Genomic DNA, 9099 nt, shown 5'->3' with positions numbered 1-9099 from the left:
TATGTTGTTCAGAGTTTGCATTTTGGATTACTCAGTCGTGATTGAAACGTTCTTTTTGTGTAGAAGATTAACAAAGATAGTTGGTAGTCTGATATGATTGAGATGTTTTTAAAGTTTTAAAGTTATAGTTTTTTTAATATGAATATATGTAAATCGTAATCAAATAAAGTATAGTTACTGAATTAGCATACCATAAAATACCAAAACCGAATTTAAAAATATCAAATCATACCAAACTAATTTGGTATGGTAATGGTATTATTCTTTTAGATACCGAAAACCGAAGTCATCATATCAAAGTTTAAAATACCGCACCATACCATACCATACCCATCCCTAGATATAGTACGTAGATTTTTAAATTTTTGACTTATCCAAGTTCAAGTGGATAAGTAAATCAACTTAATCATTTTCAATTCAAAATTTCAAAAATTAATACTTAGCATGATAGCTAATTTAATAATGTCAAGTGAATTACTATTACTACTACCACTACTACTACCACTACTACAACTACCACTACTACTACTACTGTCGCTACTCCTACTACCGCTACTATTACTACCGCTGCCACTCCTACCACCGTCACTACTACTGCTACTACTACTACTACTAATGCAGCTACTACAGCACCTACTACTGCAGCTGTTGCAGTAGCTGTTATTGCTTCTGTTGCTGCTGCTACATGTACTGCTGTTGCTCCTCCTGCTCTCGTTGCTGCTGCTACTTCTACTACTGTTGCTGCTCCTCCTGTTGCTTCTACTGTTGTTGTTGCTGCTGATCCTACTATGGCCACTACCACTATTACTACCAATACTATCGCTACTACTACCACTACCACCACCACCACTACCACTACCACCACGACCACCACCACCACCACCAACTACTACCACTACCACCACCACCAACTACTACTATTACTATTATATATATATATATATATATATATATATATATATATATATATAATATTTAAATTTTATAAGATATAGATTCGAAATAGTAAGTGTCTATTAGAACTCTTCAATTATGGATTCCTATTTATTAAGGCTGCATTTTTTTTTAAGATTCAGAGGTCTGAATTTGAATGCACATCTGAATGATTAAAATTTTGTCTCTAGATCTGAAAATTGAATGATTAAGATCATTTGTTTTTCAACATTTGAATGTGCAAAAAAAAAAAATATTTGTGTATATAATAAAATAAAAATATAATTCAAATAAACAACTAATTATATATCAAAAAAATATGTAATTTAATACAACAAAATTATTATTTGATTGAAAAAATATTTATGTTTATTAGTGATAGTGGAGATGGTTTATAATGGTGGTTCCAATGACAATGATTGATGTTAGTGATTAGTAATGTTGGTGGTGATAGTTGTGATGATTGGTATTGTAGTGACTGTTATGATGTTGGCGGTTGATAGTGGTGGTGGTGGTTGTAATGTGATGTTGCTTGATATTAGTAGTTTGAGGTGTTGATTGTGATGGTTGAAAAATGAATGCATGATGGTTTGATAATGTGTTGGTTCTAATTGGAGATGTAGTTAGTTGTGATGGTGGAGATGGCTGTTAGCAGAGATAATTGCAGTGATGGTAGTGGTTGTACTGATGGTAGAGGTGGTGTTACTAGTGACAATGGTGGTGGCGGCTGAAGAATGTGTGGAGGTTGTGATATATTAGTGGTAGTTAGTGATGGTGCTAGTTGTGATAGATGAGTTGGTCGATAGTAGGGATTGACTGGTAGTGGTTGATGATGGTGGTGCTGTTGATGGCGGTGGTGACAGTGAATATAATTAGAATAATAGAAGTAGTAGGTATGGTAGCGGTTGACAATAATGGTTGGTAGCGATATTTGTTATCGATGGTGGTTGTGATGGTGGTTGACAATGGTGGCGGTGGCAGAGCTGATTAGTGGTGGTAACTGATGATTAATAGAGTGGCAGTGAATATTATCCAACACGAGAATACCTTTTCAGACCTATTAAGACTTGATTCTAGATTTGAATGATTAAGACCTATTCAGACCCATTAAGAGCTAAAATTTTAATAAAAACAAATGCACTTAATGGTGTGAAGTCTGAACCATTCAAATTCAGACCTCTATTAAGTTCAAACAAATGAGCCCTAAGATAATGATTTTTTTATAAAAAGTAATAATGTATTTTAAATTCAAATACTTAATCTTTCAATTCTAAATTTTTATTACATATTTTTAACTTTGTCTTAAAATTGTCACTTGATTTATTCTTGTGTTGTTATTTGACATTTTGTCTTGCTTTTAGTTATGCTTATATACATATATATGTATGTGTGATTACATTCTTAATAAATTCTAAACGCAGCTTAGCTTGTCTGAAGTTCTACTTATCCCAGTATTTTCCTAATATATTTTAATGACCTACACATTCTACCAAAGACTCGACTAACATAAGAACAAAACAAGTCAAAAAATTCAAATCCATTATCAAGAAAACAAAGACGCAGCCAGTTGAGAATCATACCAACTTAAACGCCTAGAAACTTTTTAACCTATTTTCACTTAATAGTTCATGGTCTATTAACTTAACAAACTCATATCATTCCAATTTATTCCATTACCATAGGTACAGATGGTACTATATGCAAACGCATTATCAAATTAGTTCAATAGAACTCAAACAACATAACAATTATGTAATTTACAAATGAACCCTATAAAATTTTTGGTCTAACGCCACGCTAAATCTGAACAACAAAGTGTTGCCTAAAATATTTTTGGACACACTTTTAAAATATAGCCTTAATTTTTAGTTTTAAGCCACGATAATTTTGACAATGCTTGTAACGCATGCTCTTTAATGATATAAGCTACATTATGCTTACACGCCTTTTAAAGTGTTTTCATATCATGATATAATTGACAACGCCTTTCACAAATATGATTACACTTTTAAAGTGCTATTTTTATTATTTTAAAACAACACTTTACAAGTGTTGCCTTGTACCTTTCCTATTTACACCAAAATATGATATTTCCTCCAATAATTTTAATTTTAAAATATTTTATTCCTCGAATATATTTATTCCCTCCGATTTCTAATCATCCAAAAAAATCATAAAAAATAACAAAAGATCAAAAACGTTGAAAAAGTTCAACTCTAAAAAATAATACTCTCAGCTCAAAAAAATCCTCAAACTCTCAGACACGCTCAACTCAAAAATGGCATAAACACACACTGAGAAACCCTCACTTTTGCTATGTTTACTCTCCCAATATCAATTTCTCAGCTTTCCAAAATTTCTACAATTAAGAGAACTCAATTAATTGCAAGCCTTTAAAAGGTCTCATCAAAATAGGGGTGTGCAAAAACCGAACCGACCGATAAATCGAACCGATAAAAATGTTATTGGGTTATTGGTATTGGGTTATTGGGTTAGTGATTTTTATTGGTTTTATAAAAAAATTTATTAGGCAAACGATTTGGTTTCCAATAAGGATACACTATATTATTGTTTTATCCCTATTAATATTATATATATAAATATCTCTCTGTATATCTATCTATCTAGATAGATATGTGTTTATATATATATATATATATATATATTATATGCACTACTTATTCACAATTCAGTGATTCACAAAGTATTAACATATTCAGGGCAACAAAGGCGCAATATAAAGTTCGACTATTATCGTATTGAAAAGCTTAAGCATTTATAGCTTCCAACAATTAGAATTCAGTTTTTTTTCTAACGAACATTCAGTTCAAGTTTGAAGATTCTTGTAAACTAAAATGCATTGCGTAGGATTTTGACGGTAATTAAGATTTCATTTTTCATGTTAGTTGTTACTATTTCTATTTTATAAGTAATTTCTTATTGATTAAACCTAAAATCGAACCCTTAAGGACCAAAAATTGATAAACCAAAATCGATAAGAAAATATCTTATTGATTGGTTATTAGTTTTACATATTTAAAAATAGAAAATCGATAAACCGAATCAATAACACATAAAATCGAACTGAACCGAACGATACACACCACTCCATCAAAGGGGTAGAAATTCTTGATGAGTTAGTAGAATATGGAGTTCACATTAAGGAAGCAGTAACAATTAGCCCTTACATGGATAGGAGAAGTCATTGCATTTGCGCCTAATAACTCAAAGATTGAAGATTTGGACTATTTTCCAAAAGTTTCTCTCAGAAATTAGTGCTACTCTTAGAAATTTAATTGGGGTTTTCTTCTGCATCTGCGAAATTGACTTTTGCTTTTGCGAAATTACGTTTTCTCCAGTTGACTTTCTAAGATAAGCTCCGCTTAACCCTTTTCTTCTTTTTTTATTCTTGTTTTTGAGCATGCATGCATTTTCTGGTGAATCTCGTAAAATTTGGGGAAATAAAACTGTTTTAAGATTTGACAAAGAGAAATTTGTTTAAATTTTGAAGATTTGAGCGTGTGCATGTTTTGTTTTCAGCAGACTTTGGATCCTTTTGGAGAAACCAAACCCTTTTTCCTCCTTTTTCATATTTATTCACTGAATTTCTGTTGAAAACCCCAATTCTTTAGTGTATTTTTGATTTAAAAAGGGAGAAAATTATTATGAAATCTTGATAATGCTTCAGATTTTGATATTGATTCGAAAAAATCAAATCCGATTTCACGATTTTGGCATTTGTTGAGTGATTTTTTACTGAAAAATTCAATTTGTTAGTGTATTTTTGATTGAAAAAGGAGAGAAAATAATTTAGTATTTATAAAGGGTTTGATTTCGATATCGAAGTTGAAAATTCAAACCCCCTTTCTCCTTTTTCATATTTGATTAGTGAAAAAAACTCAATTTGATCGATATATTTGTATTAAAAAAAAAGAAAAAAGGGTTAAATTTTGATATCGAGTCGAAATTCAAATTCCTTTTCTCCTTTTTGATATTTGTTTAGTGAAATCCCAATTTGATTCGTATATTAGTAGTGGAAAAAGGGAAAAAATAGTTAAGGAATTTTTAAAAAATTTCTATTTTGATACATTTATGTTGAAAGTATAAGTAGGATTTTAATGGGTGAAGCTACAATTGTTACAGAATGGAGGAGAATTTGGGGAGAGAATTGATTGGATCCGATCCGGATATGGATAATTCATCGTCATCCTTGTTTCATAGGAAGATTGTGTGATTGCATATATAGTCTATTAGCTACTTTATACCATCAAGTCTGTCTATTTTTTTTCATAAAAAAGTAAAAATAATCATGTGTTGCCAAGATGTGCTATGTTCAAAAAACTTATATACAAGCAAGCTAAGTGTTTCTTGTTTAACTATGCATGAAACTGATAACTCCCAAGCAATTAAACTTATAGGCGAATTACCCGATGCATTCTTCTTCTTCACATATATAGCATCTACTACACAAGAAACAACCTTTTAGCAAGTTATCTTGCGCTAAACAAGCTATATTAAGGCCAATCCATCTAACTCATGCCACGGTTGGAGGAACCTTCTCATGCACCCTCAAAAAGAATCTTATGCCTTTATGTGTCCTCCCTCAAGTTATCCTGTGCAAATACTCTTGCATATTTCATATACAGACACATGATACTATGATAATCTTTAAGTATTCTGTTGGCTTCTTTTCTGAGCCTAATTATTATTTTGTTAATGACTCTATAGTGCTAGCTTACTCTTAGCACTATGCAGTTATATATGCTGGTTAATGAATGACCTTTTCTGGTTGTACTTGATGTGCTATAGAAATATAGCATTTACTATGATTAAAACTATAAGAATATGCATTTACTTAAGGATATTTTGTTGGTTTTGAAGTGTTTTTGGAGTGTTTTGCAGGAAATCATGTTTTGGATGCTAAATTTGAGAAAAAGATGATAAATATGTTTTTGGATACTTACTTGATCATTATTGGGTATTCTTGACACTTTATGAATTATACGTGATCAAAGCATGTGATTGAAGTTGAAGATTTGATGCTTGGTTGCAAGTGCCAGAGTTGAAGATCCCGAGAGTTGACAGTGCTTCAGTAATTTGGCCATAACCTTTTATCCCGATATCGGATTGAGGTAAAATTGGTATCATTGGAAAACTAATTCAATTATCTACCAGAATCTGGGGACTTTTTTACTTGATAAGTCAACTTCTAGACCACAAGTAGCACATATGGTCCGCATGTAGGCAAAGCAGGTACTGGAGGTTGAAATCCCGAGAGCTAGGTTGCAAGACTTGTACCTGAGGTCTATACCTTTGCACACCCTTTTGACCGCATGTACAACCTGCACCCAGGGTCAGGGAGCAGGTGCAGTGCGCAAGTGGCCACCAACTCAGCTTTTTTGGGTTGTTCTAAAATCGTTTCCTAGGGTTTTAATGTATCCCAAACACATCCTATGATGTTTTTAAGTCCTATTATGTATGGGTAATTAAGTTTTCCTATTTTATTTAGGATTTGACTTCTAGGGTTTCTTGTAATCTATAAATACCCTTTTAGACTTTATTAGATTATTCTAACACATTCATATATTCAGGGGTAGGACCTTAGGGACTATCCTCTACTCTCGTTGTTTTTGGTTTGTTATTAAATTTAAGACTTTGGGATTTCTTCTCTTATTATTATGAGATTGGTTTTGTAATTTTATTTGTGGATTCCATGATTGATTGTATAACTATGAACGACTAATTTCCTTAGCTAGGGTTGAAGGAATCTTAGTGGATTATCAAAGTAGAGGAAGTGCCAAGTCATTCTAGATAAAGATTCTTGCATGTATTGGGTCTTCTTCGTTCTTATTGATTTCTTAGTAGTGTCTAACGTTAAGATCTCATCTATATTATTGTAACTTACTCCAAAAGAGGAGTAGTGACTAGGAAAAGAAGATCACAATAGTAATTTGAAGTTAATTGTCGATCCATGCTACAATGGAGTATAGTGAATGACCGCTAACTGTCATCTAATAACTAGAGACTCAAAAGGTAATAGTTAACTGGGATCAAGATAACGGTTAGTAAGGCAACATCCTAAGACTCAAAAGGTAAAGGATGAAATCCATCTGCTAGTCCAAAAGACTATTGATGGTACATAACTTATCAATTTTACATGCAAGATATTGAAATCGTTCGACAGTGCATGATAAGTCTAATGAGTTGAGAAGCCAGAGAAACAAAAGCCTAGTGTTCATCTTAGAATTCTTTCAACCAAAAGCAGCCAAGCCTTGTTACTTTTAGCTAGTGACTACAAATCCTCCATTTTTTACTTTTTTTACACTGCCTAGTGATTTCAACAAGTTCAAAAAAGATTTCTGGCCTATTTCCTATGGGATTGACCCCAACCTAGTCGAGTTACTATATTTTGACAGCGGCCGCTTTATCTTTCTAAGGAGGGGTAATTTTGGTGTTATCAAATTTTGATGCAGTTGCCGGGGAATATGATCTCAGAATTCTTGATTGAAGTTGTTGGAATTTTTGGGTTTTATTTTTCTTTTGTTTTGATTTTGTTGACCTACTCTTCTTGAGATGACAACCTGGCCAGAGAAAGTATGGAGCGATGATGACTCCTTATTTATTGATCCTTTACCTTTTGATATGGTGCATTATTATAGAAGTGTGGCAAATATAATATATGAGCACAAGGATAGCCTATTGGAAATAATAGAGCACCTTGTCCATAACAATCATAATCTTATTAAAGAGTTTAACATGTTTGGCTTGGATATTTACTACCTACAAGTAGAGTTGAATGCAAACGCTATTGCGTGGAACAACCAGCAACTTAGTTATGGGTGGTCTGAGAGTGAAACAATTCTAAAAAGCCAACTTGAAGAGTTGAAATTGGAGGAGTCTTAAATTGCTCATGCTCTTATGGAAAGTTCCACTATTAAGGAGAGCATACTAGAGTTATGTGGGAATGTAAAAAAGACTGCAAATCTAGAGATGAGGTGTGTTGGACCTCATTCAAAGTATTTTTCACATTGTGTTTGGATAGTCAGATCTTGATCGAGCCATCCGAGCCTAAAGAAGAGTGCAAGGAGGAGAAAACATATGTCTATATTCCTGAATTTGCTGAGCCAGAATCAAAGAACTTCATTCCTCACATAAGGGCCAAGAAGTACAGCATGCCACATCTATTTCTTGGGTACTTTATTTTTACACCTCTACCCCATGAGCATAATGGAAAATCAGAAAAACAATTAGGGGTGTAGTTCATAAGTTTAAAATGGAAAGAGAAATTTGAAGGACAACCCTTGGGCTACTTTGATGAAGTCTGAGTAATCAAGGTATCCATGGGCTTATTAGGGGAGTCTGAGTACCTCACCAAGCCCCATCATGTCGCGACGTAAAATCAGACGCTTCTTGGGAGGCAACCCAAGGTATTTTGTTGTTTGTATTTATGTTTGTGATTGACGTAAGATCTCCACATCTATGGTGCCATAGGTATGTTCTTAACTCTCTTGTTTTGTAGAGGTTTGATGCAATCATGATTTTAAGTTAGGGGTGGGGATGCTTGTGGGTCTTGTATTCTCATGGGATTTTTGTTTTCGGGCTTATTTTCTCTGGAGTCCTGTTCCTAGTTGATCCGGCATGTTTAGGCATATTGTTTTTTGTTTTATGATGTTTTATGTTTAACTAAGGGAAAAAGAAGTATCGAGGATAATTGACATGTTTTTGTTGATTTTTGAGATCAATGATAATACCTCTAAAATTGTCTATTTTAGAACTGTGTGCATGTATATATATATGTGACTATTATGGATCTTGTTATGGCATTAGAGTTAGGAACATGATAATCAATGCTAACAATTGCATGAACCAGATAGGTAGTAGCTTGTAATATTGACTCTATGCCATGTGTGTGTGAGATACTTCTTAGTTCCCTTTGTGTGTTGAATTTAAAACTTTCCTGGTTAGTTTTACCTAGGTTGAAGGATAGTCGGTTAGAAAAGGATCGTAAGCCATTTTTTATTTTAGTCCACTTTTAGCCTTAATGACCTTCCATGTGTGAAATAGTATCTATTGATCCCTGTTTTGAGCCTAAATGCCTATTTTTCTTGTTACACCTTTCACCTTCCCATTCGTGTTTCAATTAACCTGTTTTGGCCTTAGTTTTCC

Source organism: Capsicum annuum, chromosome 11, assembly GCF_002878395.1.
Source record: "Capsicum annuum cultivar UCD-10X-F1 chromosome 11, UCD10Xv1.1, whole genome shotgun sequence".
In the NCBI taxonomy this organism is placed as follows: domain Eukaryota; kingdom Viridiplantae; phylum Streptophyta; class Magnoliopsida; order Solanales; family Solanaceae; genus Capsicum; species Capsicum annuum.
The sequence above is the reverse complement of the archived record's forward strand: the minus strand, read 5'-3'. Positions refer to the sequence as shown.